At 43.0% G+C, this 26,618-nt stretch overlaps 1 long non-coding RNA gene across 1 annotated transcript; it reads right to left on the minus strand.

The window, feature by feature from the left end:
* Positions 1 to 213: 213 nt before the first annotated feature.
* LOC118157266 lies at positions 214 to 17,126 on the minus strand. Its single transcript, XR_004746598.1, has 3 exons — positions 16,576 to 17,126; positions 7,111 to 7,114; positions 214 to 223 (listed from the first exon to the last, which is right to left on the minus strand). It is a non-coding gene; the product is annotated as an uncharacterized LOC118157266 (long non-coding RNA).
* Between the last annotated feature and the right edge of the window lie 9,492 nt (positions 17,127 to 26,618).

Here is a 26,618-nt window from a genome sequence, read left to right on the forward strand (position 1 = left end):
TGACTTCGTCAGGGCTTTTCTTGGCAGTCTTTTGAGTACCTGCAAAACTTTGTCAGTCAGTTCTCCAGTACCTTTACTTCTACATTCCAGAAAACAGATGACCCAGGAGTTTTGTACGACAGAAACCAATTCTGTTAGAAATGATCATGTCTAAGTGATATTCCTGGGGACATCTTGCCCCCTTTTTACACTGTTTTAAGCTGTGAGGCCTAGTGGTCTGTAACTCCGCACCAAAGCTTTCTTTAAAAAAGGTACAAACCTGTGTTGTCTCCCCAGCTGTTGAAACAGGGAATGTTTCCAATTAATTTACTTCTTTAAGAACCTGACTTGACTCACACAGAAGTTTCCCCTAGACAAGAGGGTAAACATAGAAAGTGGGTGCTCTTTAAACCCATTCTTGTGCCCTAGCACAAGTCACTACTATTGATGCATTCATCACTTAGTCAGCTGGAACCTGTATTGAAAAATGCAGATTTTGGATAGTTACCTGCCTCCTCAACATCTTTAGTGCTAAAGATTGGTGCAAAGGAGTCTTTTAGCTTTTCAGAAATTGAGTGTTTACCTTAATTGTTTTGCTAAAGGCTCCCCAGCTGAGTGAGTGCTCAGGTTACTTCACACATTTCTCAGTTCAGATTTCATTTCAAGATTTGGAGTAACATTTGTGTAAATGTTAGCACAAAGTGATGTCCAGTAGGAGCAGACCTGCAAAGCAGAACAGCTGGTGCTGATGAAGATGCAGGATCCACACACACTACAAATTTCAAGGGGATTTTATTTTAGATTTGTTCTAGCCTGGTCCTGTAAAGTGACCTCAACCTAGCAACTGCAGCACATTCATTGCTCTCCCTGTGTACAACTTATGGTTTAATTTCATCCAACAGGAATCCAGTTTGTCTGCTCTGAGATGTGAACGAAACATATTAAGTGAAAATGATGAGATTTCCTTCAAAAGCATGCTGCTGATCTGAACTGAAGCGCTAATGCAGACAAAGCCTTAAAGGACCTCTAGCTGATTTGTTTTAATACCTCAGGCTATTTATTTTTCAAACTCAATTTTGGCTGTTCTGATTTCTCTCTTGTTTTTTCGCTCACAGTCATTTATCTTTGCCTTCATTATGAGTGGTTTTCCAAACATGCAACTGCATGTTAGCCTGGCCTGAATAGCCTCTTGAATCTTCCCATTTAGCCATATGTTGTTTCCTTAGGGCCTTTTATTAATGAACTCTCATTGGTGATGATTCTGTGTTGGCCCCAGGTGGCTTGTTACTTTTCCTTCTCTAATTTCAATGATTTGTGAGTCTGAACACAGTACCTCTCCAGTCCCACCCCCTCCCCCTTGCACTCCGTGTAACAATTATACATTTATGAATGCATTTGTCATAGTTGATTATCTAGGACTTACAACATGCTTGTTTCACAAGTGTCATTTCTACTCTATTGTTCCTTAGGTCCTTGTTCTCATTTGCTTAGAAGCAAGACAGAACAAGCAATTACTGTCAGCTGCTTTGCGACTGAAACGAGGTGACCAGCTTTCTGAACTAGTCCAGGAGACGGAGCGGAGCTAGTGCTCTTACCTTGATGAAGAACTTTACTGAAGCCCCATTTTACACGCAGTCTCACAGCAGCATGAAGGATGAGTGTTGGGAAGGCAGTTTAGTAGGTAGGAAAAGTCACCTCAAAGTCAAGTGGCCAGAAGTGGATTGAGAACTCCTGAACTAAGTGCTATTTATTCTCATGGTAAGGTCATAGAAGATATTTGGAGCTAGACCTTACTGTCTCCCTGTTGCCACAATACTTTTAAAGTTCACTTTGAAGACTGCACATATTCATTTTGCAGGTATATTTGCATATTCCAGCCTGGCAGTTGCACGCACAATTAGATGGCTGATTATATGTGAATAATCCACTGAGTTATTATCTCATTTGTGCTCAGCAATGGGGAAACTTAGGCAGGTATTATTATAAGAACTGGATTCTTTACTAAAAAATTGTTTTAGTTCTGGCATTTTTCCTGTCATCTTTTGCAGCCTGTGAAATCAAGAAGTGCATCAGCTGTCTAAAAGAAGCCTAAATTTTGACTCCCCAATACAGCCATGTTTAACATCAAAACAAAATTGGCTAATTATGAACCTGCCTGCTGGAGCAGCTTAGCCGAAACCCTGTTTGTGTGCATGAGAACTTTTTTTGTGAGCACATGTGACCTGGTTCTCAAGGGTACAGGGCACCAAAAAGACAGTTCACAAAATTCTGGTTTTGGCCTGACTCAGAAATTTTCTGCAGTGAAGACACCCTTTGGCAACAAACGTGGTCTGGCACTTCTTCCTGGTGAGTTTGCCAGGGATGAGGTGTCTCTCAAAAGGAGTCACTCCATCAGATCCTTTGCCCCCTCTGCACATTTTTGCTGATGCCAGGGCTTTTTGCAGCTTTGTGGTGGAGGTGAGCCTTGCTGATGTAGATTATTTGTGTATCAGAGGGGCTGCAGGACAAAGTGGATAATTTTGGCTCCTGCTCTTCCTCCTTGGCCCTCCTTAGGTACCACTGTGTCTTTTGATCTAATTCCTGGGAATGCGGTCTGAGATAATTGATCCCAGCTTTGTTGAATATGCTCAGCTGCTAATTAAGGCTCAGCAGGCAGAGAGATCTAGTGCAAATAAGGTGTACCTTGTTTACTCCTTAGCCAAATGGGTGTAGTAAAGGGAAGTAATGCTGATTCAGGTACTGCAATCTGCTCCTCAGACCACCGGCTTCGCACCCCTGTCCATCTTGTCTGAACGTTTCACGTTGTTCAGTAGGAAACCTATGGCAACCTCAGATTTCCCTTACAGCAGAGACTTTACTAAGGCAAAATTGAATTAGTCTGTCCCTTGCTTCTTTATGGCCTGATTAATAGCTCTCATGGCAAATGGATTATGGCTTGCTAATGTTGAATTTTTTTTCCCTTTTAATTTTTTTTTTTAATGTGAGAAATTTCAGGCCTTATATCCCCTCTCTTAGCTGGGGGGTTTCTAAATGAATGAGATATCACTTGAGGTTGAAACCTAAACTACTTCTCCCCTCCCTTACCCCCAAGGAGGGAGGGCTAGTTGGATTAAGCTAATCCTCTTGACTTGAAACCTCATTGACTTGGATATTAAAGGACATTCCAGATGGGACCACACTAGGAGCTCTGTGCTCTGTTCTGGGCGTCGCAATACCAGAAAGGGCCTCTTCTCACTTCAATTTTTCTTGTAATGTGGGCTGTGCGGTGCTGTAGGGCAATGTTTGACCTAAAAATGAAGGAATTATTTTCATATGTCCCCAATAGTGGCACTTTCAGCCATTGGTGAAGTAGTGTCATCTTAAAACAATTGATTAGAAGAAGTGGTGGCATCTTTCCCAGAAACTGCACTCCCTGGCATGAAACCATAGGACGTTTCCTTGATGTAATAGACTGCATGTGGGAACTGCAAGGGTACAGCGGGTAAGTTGAGTCTGGATTCTTTTCAACTAGCTGAACCTAGGAAATTAGCTGGGAACTGACTGCATATGACTCGGTCAATGCACTGAGTAGGAATGAATGGAGAAGGACTACAAACTTGCCGTGGCCTTTTTTTTTTTTTTTTTTTCCTCCCCCAAGCGCTTTTCTGAGCTAACCCAGCTACATGCTCGGGACATCCAGCCAGCCAGGTGACCTACTGTGGGCTAATGGAAGGGGCCGTGAGGGTTTTAGCTCAGTAGCTGGTGTTTGTCTGAGTAGCCTAGGCTAAAACACCACAGGGCAGACTCAAGGCTGTAAGGTGCGCAGGGCAGGGGTGTGGGCTGAAGCTGGGTCTACTGGGCACAACAGTTTTGTGGTTGAAATCATTGGGGCTCTGCTGCGTTGTGATGAGTATTTCCCGCAGCAGAGCAGCAGACCTTCCCTTGTTTCACAAAGTGCCATCCACATTTATGTTGTTAAGCAAATAATGCAGAACAACCCCTTGAGGTGTTTTCTTGGGGCTTATGAGTAATGGAGGAGCTGCAAGCGGACAACACAAACAGTTATTCTTCTCTCTGCACCCACCACAAGTTGGTGTGAACTTATGCCAGTGCATCTGGGCTGCTGCTGAGCAGGGATAGTGTTCTTGGCTGGGACAGCGCGGTACGTGTAATCTTATTTTAAGATTTGCTCTGCTAAACATTTAGATTCCCTTATTGGGACTACTGAGAAAACAGAAGCTTAATCTCCAGGGAAGTGCAACATTTCCACGGGGCTGAACCACCTTCCCTCGTTCCCTCCTTCTTTCTTTCCTCCCTCCTCCCTTGTCTGCTTCGCAGCATGCTGTGGAGCGAGTTCAAAAACACACACTGCGTGGAGAAAGTGAAACTGTCAGTGCATTAAAATGGGTAGCCCAGTGTAGAAAAACGTGGTAAAGTCTAGCTGCAGGCAGCAAGGCAGGGAATTAGCCTCGTGCTGCTAAGAAGTAGATGTGTTTTCCAACAGAAAAGAAAATTGTAAATCTCTGTGATATGACAGAAATCCTCTCTGGGATGGAGATGCATTTACGAGGGCAGCACAGCATCTCTGTCCCTCCTTGGCCCTGGCTCATACACAACGTGATGATTAAACCAGGTTGTGAAAAACAGATGTGTCAGGGTGCAGGAGGTCTGTGGGCTCTGGGAAGTCCTGTTCAGTTTGCAGGGGATGCAACTGCCTTTCCTGGGGGGCCTCGGCACTGCACCCGTGTGTGGGGAAGCTCCCCGCTGAGCTTTGTTTGCTTTTGCTCCGCGTGGTGGGGCGGCTGAGCAGCGAGGAGTTGGAGGGAGCTGCGTTTAGGGAGCAGGGCTAGCTGATATTCTGCCTGCGTGTGATACCTAGCTAGGGGCTGACAAACCTCTGGTGGGCTGTGCAGAGGGTGTTGTGACTGTTTTGCAGGTGCTGAGGTGAATGCGCGTGAATATCATGCTTTTTGGCTCCCCTTCTTCCTCCTCCTTTTGCCTGGCCAAAGTGACCTGGCCTCTGCTACATGAGCTAGGCTCAGTCTTGCCCCTCTGGTCACGAGCAGCAGTGTCAAGCTGAGTAACACTTCCTAGTACCAGACTTGGCCCACTGGCTTTTGGGTTGCATTGTATTCAGAAGTTTTCTGTTGAAGCCATTTTCATGCCATCGCAGCCCAAGAAGGCACCGAGCTTATCAGAGAGCTGATCTCATAAGATTCAAGATTTACATGAACTCTCATCCGACTGTTTGTGGGATTTGCAGTCCCTGAACTCCATAAACACTTTGCTTCTGATTCAGTCTTGACCTAGAGCTTATCTAGAGGCCTGAATCCTGCCAGAGGCTAGCTCTCTGCCAAGCTCAGACAGTGGAAACTTTAGGTTACTTAGAGACATGAATATGGACTTAACCACAGCAGCAGACCAGTGCTTTATTTCTGGAGCTTCCTCTTTTCACTGAAGGCCACAGACAAGACTGAAAAAATAAGGCTGTCCTTGGAAAGGATGTGTGTGTTTCTATTTGTCCTTATCTTCACTAGCATAGCTGTTTAGTGTCCAGAGAATGATCCTGTTCTTTTCAAAGAGATGCTTGTGCTATTTATCGCAATGGCTTTCTGTTGCAGAAAATTCCCCAGATTGGCTCTGGAGCTCTTTGAGAATTATTTCCTTTTACCGGTTCCAAATGTATGGAACTGTAATCTCATCAAGTGTGTGCTTGTTGCTCTTGTGTGGTATTACGGTGCTTGGTAATGTGGATATTAATGTGGGTATTACTGTCTTCTGATCAGCAGCAAAGCACAAATCTGTTGACTAGCAAATTACTTTCTCCAGTTGAATGGAGTTTTTCAATCTTTCTGTAATCCTGCTTTAAAATCTCATCAACTCGAATGATTTTTTTAATATCATTTATATCTAGAAAATTGAAATCTAGAAAATAACATTTTTTACAGAGAGTAGTAAGTTAGAAAAGTGCCATTAGTTTGCTATGTGAAGTGTGACCATATCATCATACACGAATGGGCATATTCGTGCTGTATTTTTCAAACAAAGTATCAGAATGGAAGTCCTTCATTAAATTACTCTTGAAGTTTAAACTTGCAGCTAAATCTCTTTCTGACCAATCTCTAACAATAGAGCACAGTGTAATCCATGTCAGCTAGAGGCAAGCTCTTTGAGGATGCTTTGCACTTCAAAAAGGCCATCGAGCAAATCTCAATTTTTGATGCAATTGGCTACAAAGTTTAAGTGTGGGTTAAGCATCATTGCAGTTTTGTTTTAATGGCAGAATAAGTCAAACAAAGAAAAAGCTTCTGAACCCAAAGGCTTAAGCTAGTTTTCTGTTTACATTGAGAGCTCGCTCTCCCTGCTTTGTACACCAGACTTGTTGGCTCAGATGTGTCACATAAAATAACTGTGAAAAAGCTATCCTGACATCTAGATCAGTTATGCACACAGCTTGTTTGCTGACTAAGAACAGGTCCTGTGTAATTTCAACCATGGTGTAAGCTTCAGGTCAGTAGTGGGTAGGAGCTGGCAAAACTAGCATGGTGAGCATGATACACTCATTTTTGTTGCACTACTCTATGCCCTTCCATTGGTAGTTGCTGTTCTAACTCATGCTCTCATCTTCATCATATGGTAGTTATAGCCCACTAGGGACTGAAGCATAAACTCATGTCATACATCTGTGGCCTCAGGCCCCTGAATCATGATGATGAGCTGCCTGAAAACCTGGATCTGGGATTTACCCAAACAGTGCTCTGTTTAGCCTGGTGTGTTGCCTCCAGCAGCCATTTAAAATGCATGTATGTATGGCTTGCACACCAAACCTGCTATGCACGATGTCAGTGATAATGCCTAACTCTCTTAGCATCTTTCCTCAATAGTTCTCAAAATGCTTACAAATGACGCCAATATTGATGTCCCTATTCCACAAAAGAGGAAAGGGAGACCTGGGGAACTAGAAAACCTAGCCGCAGTTGCTGTGCAGTTTGGTGGTACAGCTGGCAACAGAACCAGCTGTCTGGGATCTCTACCCTGCATCCAGTCTGTGAGGTGCACAGCTCTGAAACAAAAGCTGGTTTAAACACACAGGCTCCTGTTCACTCAGAAGTTAGGCATGGCCAGATTCAGTGCAGCGTTATCTGCCTTGACGTGCCTATCTTGTGCAAATATACAGTGCCATACAATGGGATCACACAGGGTTTTTGAACAGAATACCATCTGTAGAATGGGATTATTCCTCCAGAGATGAATAATAATGGTGTAGCGAAGGAGACTGCTGCCTGGAGTCTCATCGCTTGTTGCTGAAGTAGGAATACCTGGAAGGTACAAAAAATGGGCTTGTGGGTGCTGGAAGGGCAGCTGCCTGGTAAAGAAAAGAAAGCCTCATGCTGGCCTACTCTGGGCTAGGCCATTGTCCACGTTCGCTGCCACAAAGCCTCTGTGTGATCCTGGGACAATCATTCATGCAGCCACAGGTGGTCATGAATGGCGTGTTCCTTATTTCCTGAATTACTTGCAAGCCTAGGGGCTCATTTGAGGCGCATGCAGAGCTGCTGCCAATAGTATGCTACAGAAAGCAATTCCTGCCTATTTCAAATTGGGCATCCACTCTGACCAGACACTTTCATTGCTTCAATTTCCTAACGAGGGAATAATATTGTCTGCCCTGCCCTCCGGGAAGCGTTGTGAAAATAAATGAATTGATGTTGTGCAAGCACAGAGAGCCAGTTTTTCAAAGGTGTTTATTCAAATACAGTCAAATATTTAGGGCAGTATACCAAACACTCCCAGCAATGCTGGTCCTAATTATTTAAAACTCTATTTAAACATCTGTCTGCATTCTTGGGCTCCTGAAAAAAACACTATTGAGTCTCTAGGCCTTGGAAATGCTAACACTGTGAGTGCCACCGAGAAGGAAATAAGTAAGGAAATGAATGAGGCTATATTTAAGGATATAAGCTAAAGGAAATTTACAGTGAGAAGTAATGGCTTTCTTCACAGACTGAGGGATGTAGATAATGTTTGTCAGTGAAGTTAGGGGAAAACAAACTATTGAATAAGTGTTTGCTAAGAGGTCGTGGCCCATTCCATGTGTGGAATGAGACACGGGGCTGAAATAACCCGTTAAAACCCCAGTTAAAATGACTGTCATTAAAAGCTGGATTGGAGCACAGAGTTGTAAGAGGCAACAACAAGCTGTAAGTTTCAACAGAGTCATTTTATCTGCAAATGCTTTGGTTGCTTAGAAAGTCAAGGAAAGTGATCCTGTGTCCAGTCCTCCGAATGCCGAGGCTGGGACGTTGAGCTGCGCAGGTATCTTTGCAGCATGTGTACTTACACTAGCAAAGAGTAGTATACAGCTGCTATTCCCGGTCTGCCCTGCTCAGTGCTCAGCTACACGCTGACCCTTTCTTTGGTGCTGCTTCATGTTCCTCACCTTTCCCTTGTCCTTCCTCAGGCCCTCTCTTTGCCGACCCACTGTCCTGCACAGTCCCAGTCTCTGCTTCTCAAAGGCCTTACCTCGATCCTGTGGCTCTGCTCGTTCTCCTTAGTAAATTTATAATCCACTCTTCCCTCAGGAATTACTTTCGATGCACAGCACACGCCAGTTTTCTGTCTGATATGCCTCTCCCATGATTTCTATTTGTGTCCTGCCTTAACACTACAGGCCTGTCGGCCACCCACTGTGTTTTGTAAATGGTAGTCTCGTTCCTTGGGCTTCTGCTTTATTCTTGGTCTCCTCCTGTCCCCAAACCTTTCTTATCTCAGTTTCTTTGCCTGAACAGGCTCACGTTTCTCTGTGTTGCATATGACACCAGTAAGATCTGACTCCCCTCACTTCCTTTTCCTTCTCTGTCCTCTTTCCCTCCCCAGCTGCTCCCCTCCCAGTGTCTCTGTCCAGTCCTTCAACTCCAGCGTCTTTCTCCTTGCCTCTAAACTCCACGTCCATTCCTGTGTCTCCCCTTCCACTGTTTCTGTTGCCTTCAATGGCTCCAACTCCTGCCCCTGCCAGGCCCAGACCCTGTCCCCCTCACCCTCGTGGCTGCCAGTCACAAGCTCTTTGCCTTGTGGCCCCAGCTCCCCTTTCCCATGTTGGCTCCAGCTCCTAATCCAAACAGCTCCTTTCCTGATGTGCTCCAGTCCTTTCCTCCAACTCCATGTCATAATTTCTCTCATATGTCCTCCAAGCCCTGTCTCTGAATGTGAGTGTTCTCTTTTTTCTTCTCCCTAGGCCTTTTTCCTGAGTCCCTCTACTGATGGACGCCAGCAGGGGCAGCATCAGAGTACAGCAGAGCTGTCTCCTGCTCTCAAGTCTGGTGCCCTGCCTCTTGCCAGCCTGGAAACGCTAAAAGCAGCCTTTGCAAGCTTTTCTTGGTGTTATCTACAGTCTGAACAGCATTAAGAGCTGTGGAAGGAAAAGGTTCAGAGGGAGCAGAGCTGCCAGAAGCATTAGCTGCCAAAATTGAGGAAGTCTCTTCTAAGGGTGTGTGAAGTGTGGTTTCTCTTGAGATTTATGATTAGTCCAAATTCACTTGGATTTTTATGGCAGAAGGTACAGCCATAACAGAAATAGGCTAAATTTTAAGCTTCTGCTAAATTTTAACATTTTCTCCAGTGGTATGAGAGTAATAACGTTCTTCAGAGGAAAGTTTATCAGATTTTTTTGCTTTCAGTGGTGAGGAATTTATCACCTCCAAATCTCATTCTGGGAAAGAACGCAATGATTTTGGCTAAGCATTTTTAAAACAAACAGCAGAGAGAATCCCACCTTGGTTTAGTGCTTGTCATATAAACTTTCATCCCAAATTGTTAAAGTTCGTCTAGGTGATGTGTGCACAAAAGCAAGGTGTTATCACAGATATGCTTTGCTGTGTCACTAGCTGGCCGTTCCTGCTAACCCCGGTTGGAATTTGTTAATATTGTTTCATTTCCTAGCTTTCCCCTTTGCAAAGCTATTAGCATTAGAAATGCATTTTAGAATTTGGCCTTCAAAAATCATGGCACCGAGTGGTACTGGCTGCCTACCAGGCTATGTGTGTGAGATTTTTTTTTTTTTTTTTTTTTTTATCCTGTTTGGAATTTGGTAACTTTATAAGATCTCCCCACACCCTTTCTCTGCAGGAGTCACTTAATTTCTTTGTGAGCTTTGCTGCTAAACTGTGCATAATTTGGGGTTTTCATTGTTCTTACCCTGCTTTTGAAGTTGCTTTGTGATTTTTGAAAAGATGTTAATTTTCCTTTTGTTGTTTTCTGTTGGCCACTTAATCCTTTCCCATTCTAATTGTTATTCTTATTGGTCTCCTCAAACTTTTCTGTTGTTTGAAATGTCTGTCATCTAAAACTTGCCTTTGTTCTTCCAACAATGATTTTGGGAGCCTCCCTGCTGAGCTGCATTCCAAATGTGTGTGTGGCAGTGGATGGGGGGATTTTGGCCTTCCTTGCTCTTTGACGCCTCTCTTTCCTATATCTGGGCTATCAACAAATAAAAGCAACTCCAGAGAAAACTCTCCAGTTCTGCTTTCTTGGACACTGATTGCCAGACAGCCCAGGATCGCGAAAGCTGAACATCACTTTCCAAATCCTATTGCTATTTTGTTAGACTCTACCTTGGTGTATTTATCAGATCTAATTCAGCAGTTGTGGGCTGACAAGTCTGACTGAACCTTTGTTCAGAAAATCCTGTTAGAAAATGATTTTTTTTTTAAGTCTCTTGAGTCTCCCAGCTGCTGCTCTGCAGCTCTGCAAACATATAAAAGCTTATCCTTGCTATAAAGTGGTAGCAAACCAAAATTATGAATTATTTCTTTCAAAAGTAGATTAGGGGATGGGATATCTGAAGGTGTCCCTGAAGGTATACCCCGATCAGAGGGGAAATCTAGTTGTTTGTCTTGGACTAAATATTTTCATTTCAGTTCAGCAGACCTTGGGCCCTAATAACCATCTTCTAAGTGGATGTAGGAATCATAGTTCTGTTGACTTCTGAGAAAGTTGGAATTTTAGGGTCCAGATTTTAAAGCTATTTGAGTACCAAGGGTTAAAATCAGCCATATAAAAGGAATATTAGCTATCTGGGTCTAAAATAGAGATCTCTGACTCTGCTACCTCCTGGAGGTGTGCAATAACCAAATGATGAAAATGGGATGTGGACACTTGCATTCTTGGCAGTTTTTGTTTCTTTTTATTTCCAGATGAATGGGCATAAGTGCCAAATATTAGGAGAGGATTTAGGGCTATGAATTCTGTGGGGAGAGATGCCTCATTGCTGCCCTCTGTAAAGTGTCAGCTTTCTAGGGGGTGGCGTGGGATTTAAGGAACCAACTACTTTGTGGGTCTGCACTGTTGGCTGACTTAAGCAGCTCCTTGCTTGTTGCATTAGTTTCTGTGGATATTGAAGCAGCTCTTTCCTGAAGTCCTCAGTGCTCACCCCAACCTCAAGGCTTTCAGTCAGTGGCTTAGGAGGTCTGCACTCAGCACTGCAGTGTGAAAGTACTGTCCTGGGTTCTGACCCTGAAATGGATGTGCTCTGTTACATTTTTACATCTTTTGTCCTGGGCAGAAGGTTTTTTTTAGGAACCTGAGTCACGGAAGTGCCCCGAAATGTGTTCCTTTAGGGGAATTTGCCCCTTGATGAACTGCTGGTGATAGGATACGGTGGAACTGTGGCAGTCTAGTAGCTGTGTTGTGTCCTTGCATAAACTGATTTGGTCTGAAGTGTCTGTGCCTGCAAAGCCCACTTAAAATTATCGCAGTTTTTATCAAAGAGAGGGCAACAATGTAAGGAAATGGGCTTTGTGTATCACAACAGGTGGCTTTCTTGGTCAATGCTAAATGCTTCCTCTTTCTTTTTACACAGTAAAAACTGAGTCTTGAAAGCTTTATTCATAATTTTTTTAAGGTATTACAGCACAAAGTGGTAGCATGAATATAGCCATAAGTCCTGCTTTGTTTTGCTAGCTACAGTCACACATAGACTTCTCAATGGCTTCTGCAGGTCTCTTTGAAGCCTTGAAGACTGAGACAGCCTCTTCACTGCTTCCACTCTGCTACTGTAAAGCCTCACCTCTTGGTTTCCTTGTGGTCTCATACTAGTGACAAGAACTAGCTTTGAGTTTGCTGAAGGTGCTAGTGTCTTGAACTGGCTTGTTTCCTGGCTGGCTGATGGCCTAAGGCAACACTTGCTGGGCTTAAAACGGTTTGCAGGGCAGAAAATACCATACTGGCGGCCTGATGGCACACAGATTTGCAATTTACATCCAGAATGTTTTAGTTCCTCAGAAAGAAAGCTTGGGATTGACTGTGCAGTGTTGTAAACGTATGCCTTTTGACCAAACTGTCTTGGACAGGAAAAATCCTGACCCTGAAGGAATTCTGCAGAACATCAAACACTTCCTTCAGGGACTATCTGAATATGGCTGGCTATAACTCTGCTAGGTGTTAAAGGAACAAGCTTCTCTCCCTCGCCAAGGGCAACTAGAAATCTTGGGAGAAGTTCAGTTCTGCCAGGGTAATTATGCCAACAGTTGGGCTTGCAGCAACTGAGACTGTGTTGTTGGAGTTCACATCCCCTCACCATCCTGACCAATTCAGCAGGCCCACTGCAAGTCTGCAGTGTCAATGTAGTCATACTTCAGCACTCCATCCCCCTCACAGCTTCAGACAAATAGCTGATGAACCAAAATCCGCCCCATCCTACCTGCCAGAGAATGGTCATCCTGCTCTCAGAAAGTGTGCCAATTCCCTAATGAATCTCCCAGCCCTGATTTGGGCAACAGTCTGTATTCTGTTCCAAGTGAGGAGCAACTTTCTTCCCTGTATGAAACACTGACATCTTTTTAACTTGACAGTGTCTCTTAAGCTAGTGACAAACTCTGCTTTCATGAAAACTAACCAGTAAATTCCCAGTGATGTTAGTCTGACTGGAGGTGATTTGCCCAGAACATGTTGCTGAGAATCAGTAAACTGCTGTAGTTCAGTAGTCTTTCTTCATCAGATATGATCTTTACTTCAGTAAATTCATTAGCTTTACAGAGCTTTAGCAACACAGAGACTCCCTCTTGACAATTAGGACCACAAGGGAGGGCTTGGGAAGATGATTGCTCCCTCCCGGGAAGAGATGAAAGACTACAGTTGCAAAGAGAAGAGATTTTTCATTATAGATCTTAAGATTAAACCCCAGGGACTGCTTGTGCTGGAAGTCTGCCTTATGTTTTGTATCAATAAGTGAATTTCAAATGCTTGGCTCCTGGTCATGTTTTTAGGTAATGGTTCTCTAGTTTAGCTCACTCTGATTTCTTGGAGGTGGATTAGTACATAATTAAATATGTGGAACAGTGTAACAAAAAACATGATTCTATCAAAGCAAATTAATTGCTAGGCCTGTTTTTGAACTTAGTAGAATCACTGCAAACAATGAGTTTGCTTCATCTTCCCTAAGTACTCTCCTACTGCCCTGTCTATTTACATTATTGTCCTTGGCGGTTACTGCAAGCAAACATAAAAGTAAAAAATTTCTTGTGCAAATAAAGAAAAGGGGGGGGGAGGATGGGGACCTGCAGACCTGCTTCTCATGTATATTAAAACTTCTGTGTCATCTGATGGAAATTAGTTGGTGTAAACTATATTTAAGTCCCTATTAGGCAACAACAGAAATCTATAAAGGAGCCTCCTTGGAAATGAAAACCAGGTCATTTATCTTCTGTAAACAGAGTTTTTCTTAAATGGCAAAGAAACTACTAGTTCCTGTCTAATAGTGCATCACAAAATATTTGTTTTCATGATAAAGAGTTCATGTGGAGATGGAGATTTAGCAGAAATTTTGGCCAGATAATCAGTCTTTTTGGTCTGTGGTTCCACAGAAAACTCCATCCTCTAGAATGCTTAACCTGGCACTTCTCAAGCCTGCTAAATAGGGAGGAAATGCTGTCACTTTTTAGTGCAGGGTAGGGAGAAGTATCTGCTAAAGTCATGCTTTTAAGTGTGAGAAAAGCTAAAACTTCAAGCACCGCTGTTATTGCTCTTTATGCTAAGAGGCTGATTTGAAGGTAGATGAATCTCTGTCTGTCCCACACACTCTTACCGTGTCATCAGCCTCAGAGTATTCTGTTAAGATTGCTACATCTTCCACAGAGGCTGAAGAGTAGACAGAACAGGAGATAAAAGAGGGTCTGGCTACCCAAAAGCTAATGCTCCTCTCTTCCTTTGATTGCTGGAATTGTGTGTGTACTGATGTACAGTTTTTAAGCATGAGGTACTTGTATTAATGCAGTTCTTTGGATTTGGTTCAATATACTTTTTGCTCATTTCAGTTGTTTTAAGCAGGAGGAAAATGCTTGACTACAGCAGCGTAGTAGCTCTGTAACAGACCTGTTTAATCTCCTGTACCTTGTCCAGCACTGCTGTGAACAAGAAAGAGCAGAGAGCCATCCACCTCGGTTGTAGCTGCAGTTCGACAGTTTTTGGCATGGCTGGCTCTCCCAGAGGAGCAGCAGCCCAAGTATTTACACTGTGGTTGAGTCTACAGTAGCATATTTGAGGAAATCTCCCATGGTTAGACTGCTGGCAAAGACAGTAATAGTGGGAGAACTAACATTGGCAGGGTGTTGTAGCCTTTAACCATCAAACTGGCTAATCCTCTGGCTATTCTTTATGCCTCTCTAAGTAAAAATTAGGACAAGCAATCCAATCCTGAATGTGGCTTTACTTTTCTTGACTTGTTTGCTTGGTCTGCTTTACAGGTTCACTGAACACAAGTACATAAGCCTTACTGAGTTCTCAAGGTTTCCTCTTGCTTCATTCAAACAGAGACTTGCTCCTGAATTTTGTGAGAGCAGAATCAGATTTTAGTACTACATCATTAGCCATTTAAGCAGAAGAGAATACAATTCTATTGATTATTTGCCCATTGGCATAGCCTTCCTTTATGTTAAAAGCATATAGAGTTGTTTAACCCAGTTTTCAGAGCTGTGATGTGTCCTACAGCAAGGAAAGAAAGAGTACTGCAGTGTTATTTTTTTTCCTGTTTGCAGTCAGAGTCTGTTGTTTTTCTGCTCTGTGAGATGCAGGCTGAGGGATTGAAGAGCAGGAAGTATGGTGTCATAAGAAAGAGACTCAGACATCAAGTCACTCTTACTAAAAATGCTGTCATGGCTTTTCCATTCATTTGATATTTCAGGCTTGATGACGTTTACTTAATAGTTTAAAAATTTAGAAACCAGCTTCTTCTGCAGTAATATCTGAAAACAATTCTAAAAACTCCTTGGATGTCCCAGGATGTCTTACTTTGAGTTGACTTCCATTATTTCAGAGCCTCTCAGTCTGAACTGCAGGCACAGACAGGCACCCTTGGGTGAATACTCACCAGTCTTCTCCTTTAGACCCCTCTGGGCTAGTTGTGTCCATCTAAGTTGTATCCAGCACCACTTTTTCTGTGGGATGTCTCTTTGTCTCTAGCCTTGCAGTCTAGCTTTATCTAGGCCCTTCTTCCTCATTCTCCCTAGATACTACACCTATCTAGACACCCACTTTCCAAGGGCTGTTCCTCCTTCCTGCCTCTCTCCTCAGAATGTGTCTTCCTGGGCAGCCATTTGTTGATCCCGATGCTCTGATCTACCTTCAGCAGAGTGTCTGCAGAAAAGCTACACAGATGCAAAAAGTGCCTGCCTAAGCACAGACTTCATCAGGCAGCCTGTGTCCTGGAAGAGTGATGATTTGTGGGCTCAGAGTCCTGTGTGTCAGATGTTCTTCTCAGTTTGTTTTATAAAATACCTTATAATGTTATTCTGCATTTGGAAGCCTTTCAGATTTTGTAACTTCCCCTTCAATATATTTCAAAAAGTTACTTCTATTTGATGCCAGCTTGCTGGCCCTGATGGATTATTTCTTTCTCTATTTCAGGTTGCTTAAATCACCTATTATTTGACTGTGAGCAAAACTCTTCAGGCTAGGTCTAAGATGTGGCCGGTATCCTTGGTCACACCACCTGAGGTGCTTTCAAGTCTGATTTTCATAGAATCATTGAATGGTTTGGGTTGGAAGGGACCTGAAAGACCATTTAATTCCAACCCTGCCGTGGGCAGGGAGGCCTTCCACCAGACCAGGTTGCCCAAAGCCCCATCCAGCCTGGCCTTGAACACTTCCAGAGATGGGGCAACCACTGCTTCTCTGGGAAACCTGTGCCAGTGCCTCACAACCCTCATAGTAAAGAATTTCTTCCTTATATCTGATCTTTTAGTTTAAAACCATTAATCCTTGTCCTATCACCGCACTCCCTAACAAAAAGTCCCTCCCCAGCTTTCCTGCAGGCCTCCTTTGCGTACTAGAAGGCCGGTGTCAGGTCTCCCCAGATCCTTCTCTTCTCCAGGCTGAACAACCCCAGCTCCCTTAGCCCGTCTTCATAGGAGAGATGCTCCAGCCCTCTGAGCATCCTCATGGCCCTCCTCTGGACTCATTCTAACAGGTCCATGTCCTTCTTGTGCTGGGCCCCCAGAGCTGAAGGCAGTGCTCCAGGTGGGGTCTCACGAGAGCAGAGGAGGGGGACAATCACCTCCCCCGCCCTGCTGGCCACGCTGCTTTTGATGCAGCCCAAGACATGGTTGTTTTCTGGGCTGCCAGCACATATTGCCAGCTCATGCTGAGCTCCTCATCAACCAACACCCCCAGGTTCTTCTCCTCAGAGCTGCTCGCAATCCATTCTCCACCCAGCCTGTATTTGTGCTTGGGATTGCCCTGGCCCAGCTGCAGGACCTTGCACTTGGCCCTGTTGAACCTCATGAGTTTCACACAGGCCCACCTCTCAAGCCTACCCAGGTCCCTCTGGATGGCATCCCTTCCCTCCAGCGTGCCGACGACACCACAGAGCTTGGTGTCACGGGTAAACTTGCTGAAGGTGCACTCGATCCCACTGTCAATAGTTACTGAGCATCCTGAATTACTTTTCTCACAGTTTTTGTCTGTGCTATTCAAAACCCTGTCTTTCACTGACAGCAACAGAGAAGCCTTGCTTCTTGACTGTTAGGAGCCCCATACCACAGCCTTCAGAGAGCAGAGAGGAAGGAAAGCCCTATTGTACCTCAGAGGCTGGAGGGAGAGGGCTCCACACCAGTCCCAGTGCTCTGCTGTGGGACTGGGCTATGGCTGAACCAATTCCATTGTTCCACCAATTTACTTATCCCTGAAGAGGCCAATCCATACATCTGGATAAATTTGCCTGGTAGCTAGTATGCTCATGTGGGAGAGGTAGGTCAGAATCTCACCAGAAAGGGGGGGGAACAGGCCCCATATCCCTTGATGAAAGCTCCATCTGTTTCCCATACTGTCTGGGATAGCATTAGGACCCTGTGCAAGAAAGGGGTGACTTAGACATGCTCTTTCTGAAAGAAAATGCCAAGGTGCTTCAGTACAGTGGGAGGAGTCAGAGTGGAGTAGTTTGAAGGCAAGTACTTCATACAAACTGAAATAAGGCATCTGAGCCTTGGGGTTGGATGTAGGATTTAAATGTATGTCCTTGGCATTTCCTCTGAGCCATCTAGAGCATCTGTTATCCATTGAATGAACTCTTGTGAATCCTTTTGTGAGGGCAGATCCCTAGGCACCCTGTAAAGAGCCTGGCTGCCTAGCCCAGCACTGGGATCCTACTGTGGAGACCAGCACCCAAACCTTAAACATCTGCAGTGTTGAGTGCTGTGGGTCCAAGTCCCTTTGTAGCTAGGCACCGTGTTGGTAACCTAGTTTAGACAAACATAAGGCTCACATTGACATCAGGTTGATTTGTGGGTCTTCAGGATACCTTAGCATGTTATTATACGTCCATAGCCCTGACTACACCATAATTATGTGGGCAATTATATTATAACTGATGTGATATGTATCAATTACAGCTGATAAAATAAGATATATATTTATAAGATATATATCTAATATAATTAAATGGGAGCAAAACTATCACAGAGTGAAGAACAACATGCACTTTTTGCAACACCCCTAAGCCTCTGTGTGGACTTTAACAAATTGCAAAGACTAGCTCTTAAGTATTTTCATCTCTTTTGTAATACTGATTAATCCAGAGCTCGACTGGCCTTTCTGCCTGCAGTAGTCATAGTTCATGTGAAATACAGCAGAACAGAGAATGGGACTAACTTATCTAAAAAATACCTTTAACCAAGTAGCTACTTAGCTTTTATTATTCAAGAACTAAAGTTAGAATTGCTGAAACTTTGCCTATTTATATGCACATGATGTTCTTACTAGCTACAAAAACATCTCTATTCAGACTCAAAACATCTTTACTGATGAAAATTATGTGAATTATCCTAATTTGGTCTTCCATCATGACAATAAAGTTATTTTTCACCAATGAATTGGTTACGAATTCCCATTGCAAAGCAATTAATTGACCTTCTTAATGCTCTCCAAATGTTAGCTGGGTTTGTCTATCCAGTAAACTAAATGTGCATTTTTTACAGAAGGCTCCTCATTCATTCAGCAGATTAATCTGTTTTAAGAAACTGTGTCACTAAATGACAGAATAAATCTGTGCTTATCCTCTTCTCAGGTCTTAAAGGAGATTCAGCATCTTAGACGAGTAAGTGGCTGCCAGATGAGCCAGCCTGAAACTGTAAGCCATACCAGCATTTTAAACACGTTAATTGTCAATTTCCAAGGGCAGCAAACACAAAGGTGTTTGTGCCAGGACTTTTTATATTATGATTAGCTAGTGTAACTACAATGTCCTGCAGTGTGTATTCTCAGCAGAACTACTTGTATGGTCAGAGTTTGCTCATGCTTAAGTATATTGCCAAAACAAAGCATCTACTTCTTCCTCTCCTGTCCAGTCTAGATATTTATACTGCACCATTACCTGCAGTATAAACCTTTTCAGAGTGTTTTTTCAGTGGAATTTTTAACCTGAAATGCTTTTTATTTATTTTTTCTACTTTTAAATGAGTACCATCATGTTAGCCAAAATGGAAATGTCCTTGGTTAAAATATCTGGGTTTAATTATATTTTTATGTTTTACATTAGGAAAACTGAGAACTAAAAATCTTCTTGTGTATGGCAACCTTAACTTAAACAAGCGGCTAGCTGTCATCTGACTAGCTGAATTTTTGGAGTTATATTTTTTGATTGTAGAAAATTAGAAAATAGTTTGGGGAGGGGTTTCAGTTTCATGGTGAAAGTTTTAAAAGATTCTGTGGAAGAATGTGGATGTATTAAAGTATTTTTTTAACACATATATTTTCTTTATTAAAACGACCTGAACTTCCAAGTGGGTTCTTAAACCAATAACATTGTTGTATTCACAGAATCACAGAATAGTCTAGGTTGGAAGAGACCTCCAAGATCACCGAGTCCAACCTCTGACCTAATGCTAACAACTCCTCCACTAAACCATATCCCTAAGCTCTACATCTAAACGTCTTTTAAAGACCTCCAGGGATGGTGACTCAACCACTTCCCTGGGCAGCCTATTCCAGTGACTAACAACCCGTTCAGTAAAGAAGTTCTTCCTAATATCCAAACTAAACCTCCCCTGGCGCAACTTTAGCCCATTCCCCCTCGTCCTGTCACCAGGCACGTGGGAGAATAGACCAACCCCCACCTCGCTACAGCCTCCTTTCAGGTACCTGTAGAGTGCAATAAGGTCACCCCTGAGCCTCCTCTTCTCCAGGCTGAACAGTCCCAGCACCCTCAGCCGCTCCTCATAAGACTTGTTCTCCAGACCCTTCACCAGCTTCGTAGCCCTTCTCTGGACTCGCTCGAGCACCTCCACGTCCTTCTTGTAGCGAGGGGCCCAAAACTGAATGCAGTACTCAAGGTGCAGAGGTATTGAAACACATCATTTCATAGTTGCACTAATTTTAGGTATCTAATTCAGAAGGCTGGCTCCTAGGCTGTCTGTGTAATCCAGAGAGAAAATCTGCTCCACAGCATGATTCTGGACATGTAAATCAGACTTTTGCTCACAATTTCCTCTTGTGGCAACCTCTCTCTGTCCATTGACCATATGGTATGCCCAGGGAGACCAGCTTCAAAGTGAAATGCTTTAAGATATCCTATGTTGCTATCACCCTTTAAGGGAAAATTGATTGGGTAAAAAAAACATAATTCAGATAGTTTATGGGAGCATTGTGATATATGAAATTAGCTGCATGTGTTTATTTACATGAGAAGGTTGGATAAGATTGTTATGTGTGCACCACACGTGTATTTTTCTGTGTGTATGAGAGAAAAAAAAGGAAACTTTGTGTGAATAGCTAAATAAGGTTTCCAAAAATATTCCGTCCCCAGGAATGTGTGTCTGCTGGCTGTCTTCCTTACCCATCCCCTTGAATTCTCTATCATTTCTGGCATTTTTGTCTCTCACAAGCCATCCTCATCCCACAGCATCATCATTCCTCCCTTAGACCCTCTTCCTTTTGTCTAAGAGCCCCATGCTTCTCTTGGCGTAGTCAGAATCTTTCCTTCTCACTTTCATAGTATCTTTCTCCACGTCCCTTCAAATCCTTATAGTGTCTTTCACCGTTTCCCTTCAAGCCTTCTTTAAGTAATTCCCAACTCCCCTGCTGTAGAAGCAAGGCGGTGTAAGGACCTAGAAGGCTGTCTGTCTTCTAACTCAACTGCCTGTCTGGCTCTGGTCTGTTGCTGAGAGTAACCTGAGCCAATGCAACACGAAGAGGAACACAGAGACCACTGCATGTGGGTGATAAAGAAAATACTTAGCTGTAGAAAGTCTAAGTGGCTCCATAACACTAGAGGAAAAACAAGAAGAACAAAAAAAAGGTGGGAACCTTGAACCACATCTTGGGAGATGTTTTAGTCTCCTCCTTGTTCTGCAACAGGGAATAAATATATAAATAATTATATTCTCATCATCTTTACTCCCTATTCTGCTTTCCTTCCTTAAGCAGAGGGGTTGTTCAACCCAACTGAGGCAGTTGAATCCTGCTGTTGGATGGTGGTTACATTTAGGTGTCCTGGTTTCAGCTAGGACAGAGTTAATTTTTCTCCTATTACCTGGTAGGGTGCTATGTTTTGGATTAGGATGAGAAGAGTGCTGATAACATGCTGATGTTTAAATTGCTGCAGAGCAATGCTTACACTAAGCCAAGGACGTCATGCTGAAAAATATATATAGGGGTGGATAGCCGGGTTGGGGGGCCGGCTGCTTGGGGATAGTCTGGGCATCAGTCAGCGGGTGGTGAGCAATTGCATTGTGCATCACTTGTTTCATACACACTATTATTATTATTATTTTCTATCTTAATAAACTGTCTTTATCTCAGCTCACAGGCTTCACTTTCCCGTTTCTCTCCCCCATCCCAGAGAGGGAGGGGAGAGGGTGAGCGAACGGCTGTGTGGTGCTTAGCTGCCGGCTGGGTTAAACCACAACACTAGGAAAGGACATTCCAGTCCTCATAGTATGCAGATCCAGGACATAACTCCTTCCTATAATATTGCTATAATATGAGCCTTCCTATAATATTGCCTCTGCTGTGTTTTCCTTTAAAAAAAGAAAAACAAAACAAAACACAAGTGTTTCCATGAGGTCAGAGTCAGAGGACTGTGGACTTCAACAGCACCCCTGAGCAAGTGTAGATTCATAGCATGCAGCAGACAGTTGTCTCATCCCTTGTCACAACCCATGCAAGGTTCAGAAGGGTCCTGAGGCTTCCTCCCCACCAGACCTAGAGTTAGACCTAAACCATACCACCTCTACTTGTTGGGAAGAATGTGAGACAGCGTCCAGCAGCCAAACAATGCCTTGTATTATTATGTCCCTCAATCCATTGTGTCAGTCATCCTTTACAAGGAGGAAATTATATTAGCTCAACAAAATTTGTTCTTGACAAGTGCAGCATAATTGTTATGATCTTCTAGGTACTTGGAAAATGGTGGTTCTATAAAATAAGAGTTTCTGGATTTCAGAGAACCCAGTTTAGCTGACTGGTGTGTAATTCCCCCATCCTTTTTGAAAGACAAATACTGTGTTCTCCATCTACCAGCCATTCAAGGTGATCACTAGACTCAGGTTACTGCAGCTAGTCGCTTAGCACATGAGGGAGGATTTCCTCAGACCCTGATGATTTGAACATGCTTAATTTTTCTAAATATTTTTCACCTGTGTTTTCTACACCGTGACCTACCTTGCTATTTCCACGTTTAATACTAAGTCATAGTTAACATTTTTCATGAATACTGAAAGAAACATGTTCATGTTATCATATATTTTACATCTCTGGCATCTCTTTTCTGCTTGGAAAAGTACTACTTTTACTCTTCTAATTTATTTCTTATCGCCTTTATATCCTTTGTCACTTGCCATTCATTTTTATTCATACGTGCTTTATGCTGTTCCACTTCACTTATTTATGTGCTTTTGCTTTCATTATTTGCACAAGCTCTTTTTGATATTCTGGTCACTGAGGATCTCTGCATTGCAGGCTCATAGGTGGCATCAAGACATTTCTTTTGAAATAGAAACCTTCTCTTGTGGTTTGCCCCTGCACATTCAATACAGTATCCTTTGCTAACTCACAGCAATCCCCAATTATCTTCCCAGAAGACGCTACCAGCCCCTTGCTTGACTAGTGAAGCTTGTTCTCCTGAGATCTATTATTCCTTTTCTGCTGCTCTCATGTTTCCTTTTTTTAATAGAATACTGAACTCTGTCACTTCATTCAAACTATCTCTCAATTTGTCACTTGTCAATCAATTGGAATTGGACAAAAGGCATAGCCAAGCCTTAGCATCTTCCTCCACCTTAAAAAAAAAAAAAAAAGGCTACAGTCAGCATTTTGCAGGTACTTGTCCCACTGAACTGCTCGTCCAAGAGAAAACCATGTACTTTAGGATACTGTCTTCAGGTCCTTCTGATATTTGCTCAAGAAAAAGATAATTCGTCTCTCTCTCCCTTATTTAAGTGGCCGTTAGTAACTTTCTAAGATTATATTGGTGCCTGTTTTTTCATCTCTATTTTTAACCTGGTGTTCAACAAAGCCATCTTTTCCCTTCCTTGAGACTTACCTGATAGAGGACAGATGAATCTCTGTGTTTATTCCTGCCTTTTCTTCCAATAGTGGTATTCTAATGCAGAAATTTGTCCTACCAGTGAGGTTTATATGACTGAAATTAGGTACACATTAGGTTGACATCACCTTTAAGAGATGATCACTTCACTGGGTTGTCTAAATCCTGCCCTACAGCATTTCCCTGTGATATCCATCTCACTAGGGCTGCACACACAAAGCTGGAAATGACATTTAGATAAATTAATTTCCAAAACTTTTCTCTCTCTTGTAACCAACAATAATGCAAGGCTAATAGTAGACTATTCCACCACATTTTCTTCACTTAAGGGTATTTTCTACCAGTTCTATGCTACTCCTTATTTAGTAAGCAGATTCCTAATTTTGGGGAAATTTGTTTCTTTTTCTTCTGGGTGAATAAGTTCTTGGATGCTTAAAAATGAAATCTGATTCCCAGTTGAAATGGTTTGCTTCCATTGTGAGTTTGCCAGTGCGTTATTACAGAGTTGCACATGATTGCTAGGCTGTGGCACAGCTTTGCACAGTGAGGATGGGGGGAAAATCTCTGAAGTACTTAGTCTGAGGGTAGTAGTCCTGCAAATAAACATCATGGGCCTTGCAAATGGCAAAGGAGGCTCAGCCTGCTCCACTAGATTGTCCTCAAGAGAAATTACATCCTGCTCAGGGTTATAGATTTGGACCAAGTAGTTTTTCTACTGCCCAGTTAAGAAATCAGGTGTTTTTTTATGTATTTGTCTCTGTTAAACAATTAGAGCAAAAACATGTACAGACCCAGGCTGATTTGGTGCTTTGTCACATCTCTCTCTGTGCGAAGATTTTTGACTTCTTTTCCATTTATACACTGATTGTAAACAATGTTGCTTTTTAAATATACTTTTATTGTGCCAATTCTGGGAGAGATTCAGAGGGAGTCAGGGACTCTTTCACTCCCTTTTCAAACTTTTTTATTTATTTCCCAGTCTTCCAGATTCTTGGAGACAGGGTGAGAGAATATACCACCTTCATTTCTGTACTGAGGCTGTATTTAGTCCTGCTCTTCATAGTCACCTAAGAAATATTCCAAACAAAGCATCCCTCATTTGGGGATTACACTTACTGCATTTACTATATGTTTTTTCTATTAGCTTTAAGTGCTGTTGCAGAAGAATGACCTGTCTTCTGTCCCAAACAGGATATTGATGCTTTTTTTAAGGACTATACCACCAGGCCAAATAAGCTATGTGCTGCTGACATCTTCCCTGTTTGAATCAGGGATAAGGAACAGGGGAGTGAGGGAGGGTTTTGGTGACAACACTTTTGCAAGCCAGGGGAAAGGCTGTTTTGGGAATAAAGGTGCTCCTACACTGTCAGAAAACTTTAGAGCCTTCTCAGCTTTTCCTTTTTGGGAGATGTGAAGAGACACCTCCCCTGGTATGTGTTTGAAATCCAGGGGCTGTAGATGGATCTGCCTAGAAAGAAGTGAAATACGTGCAAATGGCAGCATTCTCTATTGCAGTGTAGAGATATCCTTTTTCTATGTGAAGGCTAAACTTGGTAACTGTAGATGTAAAAGAAGAACCTCATGGCTACAGACGACCCCAATTCCATGTGCAAGCTAAGATGAAAGAAAAATTTGGAGTAAGAAGGCAAGCGCTTGCACATCATGTGCTCAGAGTGAAGGTGAAAGTTCAGACTTCTCTCTATGTCCTACTTAGGAGCTTCCAAGTGTAATCTAATTTGGTACTTCTTGTTTCCCCCCACATGCTTCCTTAACGTGTTCTGAATGGAAATTTCAAGTCACAACACCTAAACTTGGAGGCATTACACAACTGTGGCTCCTGGATACAACCCCAGAGGCTGTCCTGGCAGGCTTTGGGCATGATGGTGATTCTTATCGGTTGCTGTGTTGCAAGAGTGTCTGGAGATCCTGGTGTGCCAAGTGTTGTACAAACACTTTGGAGGAAGCAGTCCCTGGCTGAATGAGTGCACAGCCCAAACAGCCAAGGCTATTTGCCAGAGATGTGGAGGTGTGGGGAAACATAATGATTTTCCCAGCTCTGCAGTTTGGTAGCAATGATGTTTCAGGAGGACCTGCCATCTCCGTTGAAGGGGGGTAATGTTTCTGCTCCACCAGCCTTTAGATTTGTACATCTGGGAGAGAACCCTGCAAAAGGGGAATTTCTTCTCCCCTCATTCTCCTGCATTCCCACAGCCAAGCAAACACAGTGTAGCCTGCTTAATATTTGGGGAATTTCATGAGAAGATGAGAGCCAGACTGATGTATAACACTATAAATGAAGATCCTTGCTTGGCAGTGTAGACCTTATCATGCAGCGTCCTGTGGCTGTCCTATGTACTCAGACACACATCATAAACTGTGGGACTATTGTTACAATCAACAACAGTTTTATTGTGTGTTAAAAGCTGTATATTCATTCATAGTTTCCTGAGATGCAGAAGGCTCCTTTCTGTGTAGTGGAGAGTATCTCATGAAGAATTCTGCTTTAGGCCATAGGACATCAAAGTTATTATTATTGTTATTTTCTTTTTCTCTCCCAGAAACCATGATCTATGAAGTAGAATTTTTTAACATAGAGTTGCCTTCAGGGCCATACATGTTGGTCATAAAATATTGGAACACGAAAGAACAAAAATATTGTCTGATTGTAAAACACATTTTTTTTTTTTTTTTTTTTTTGGCCGATCGAATTTTAAAATGGAACAAAGTAATGGTCAAACCCAAATGTGCTAAGAACCACTTGTTTCAAAGTACATAGCTCTCCTGCCTGCCCACTCTTAATCCAGTTTAGATCACTTTGTATCTCTTCTGGAGCAAAGACATCAGCTGCAGAAATTTTCTCTTGGTTTCACTGGACTTTGGGCTGGAATATGGAGAGCAGACCCTGCGGAGGCCAAGACAAGTGGCAAAACACCGACAACGTGGTAGGGGTATGAGGGCACCTTAATGAACCTTTACCCTATAGGTACTTCTAGTTTCTGAATACATCGGGACAACCAGAGTTCATACCATGCTATGAGAATGACCTCCGCAGCATGCTCTATTTTTATGGATGAGCAGAGGCTAACAGAAAATATGTGAAACTGCTGTCTGAGGGACGTCTGTAAAGAAAGGATTATTCTTGAGGCTGACTTGAGCAATCTTCACCTGCTCTGCCATACAGCCTCGATTCATGCCTGAGTGTATCTTGAATATGCTGTGGCCTAAGACTTGTGCTCAAGCATAGTATGATGCTTTTCTGAGTTCTTTGGAATTACATGGGATATTAAAACAAGATTATTGGAAAGAAAATGTATAGAAAAGTATCACAGAAACATCTGGAAAGGGACTGCTAGATGAGGAAAGAGCCATATCCCTCGTGGGCAGCAGTAAAAGCCATTGTCAGACTTCATGATACGAGCCGCAAGTATTTAGCAAAGAATAAATTCATCTGTAATTCTCACTGGGGTTTCCCTCTCTAGGTGTTTGCAGCACCTGTGTGTGTGAGTGTTGGCCACCTGCTTGTATGCATTGCCACCACGGTGTGAGCTTCAGCTGCCAACACAATGACAGAGCCTCACTGCTGCTTCTTCTGAGGGTCTCCTGAAGAACGAACAGTTGCAGTAGACAGTGG

This window comes from Oxyura jamaicensis, chromosome 1 (genome assembly GCF_011077185.1).
Source record: "Oxyura jamaicensis isolate SHBP4307 breed ruddy duck chromosome 1, BPBGC_Ojam_1.0, whole genome shotgun sequence".
NCBI lineage: Eukaryota > Metazoa > Chordata > Aves > Anseriformes > Anatidae > Oxyura > Oxyura jamaicensis.